Source organism: Penaeus monodon, chromosome 33 (genome assembly GCF_015228065.2).
Source record: "Penaeus monodon isolate SGIC_2016 chromosome 33, NSTDA_Pmon_1, whole genome shotgun sequence".
NCBI lineage: Eukaryota > Metazoa > Arthropoda > Malacostraca > Decapoda > Penaeidae > Penaeus > Penaeus monodon.
Window position 1 is genome coordinate 28,618,031 of NC_051418.1, and position 468 is coordinate 28,618,498.

General features: G+C 36.1%; 1 protein-coding gene across 1 annotated transcript in view; it reads right to left on the minus strand.

Moving 5' to 3' along the window:
- LOC119594200 (lysosomal alpha-glucosidase-like) overlaps positions 1-468 on the minus strand; it is a 23,350-nt gene that overhangs the window by 11,499 nt on the left and 11,383 nt on the right. The gene's annotated exons all lie outside the window — the stretch shown is intronic.

Sequence of the window (468 nt, forward strand, 5' to 3'; positions counted from 1 at the left end):
ACAGTCAGTGTAAACCACACAGTCACATTAGCTAAAATCCACATTCAGAGATTTACCAGGCTTCTCATATTTGGGTGAATAAAACTTATTTTCCTTATATGTGACCACTAGTATTTTGTCATTTTGTCCCTTTACATACATATCCTGTCAGACAGTCTTAAAATATTCATAGTCTATTTCAGCTTACAATATACATCTTTTTTCTACTAAACAGTCGGCACTTGATATTGAGCTTTGCAAGCTTTGTTTTCATTCCCTTCTATGTCCTTACATTTTTACTACCAACTACCTTTCCTCTGCTGTTCAGTGTTCATACTTCCTGAAAAAATCAAGGTGTGACTTCATTTTATCGGTAAAAGAAAAGTTTCTGGTTGTTGCAGACAGGGCAACTTAAGGTCATCCCAAAACCAATGTTGAATTATTCTAACTGACACCTCTCGCAACACATCTGGTCCTTGGTCATGACAA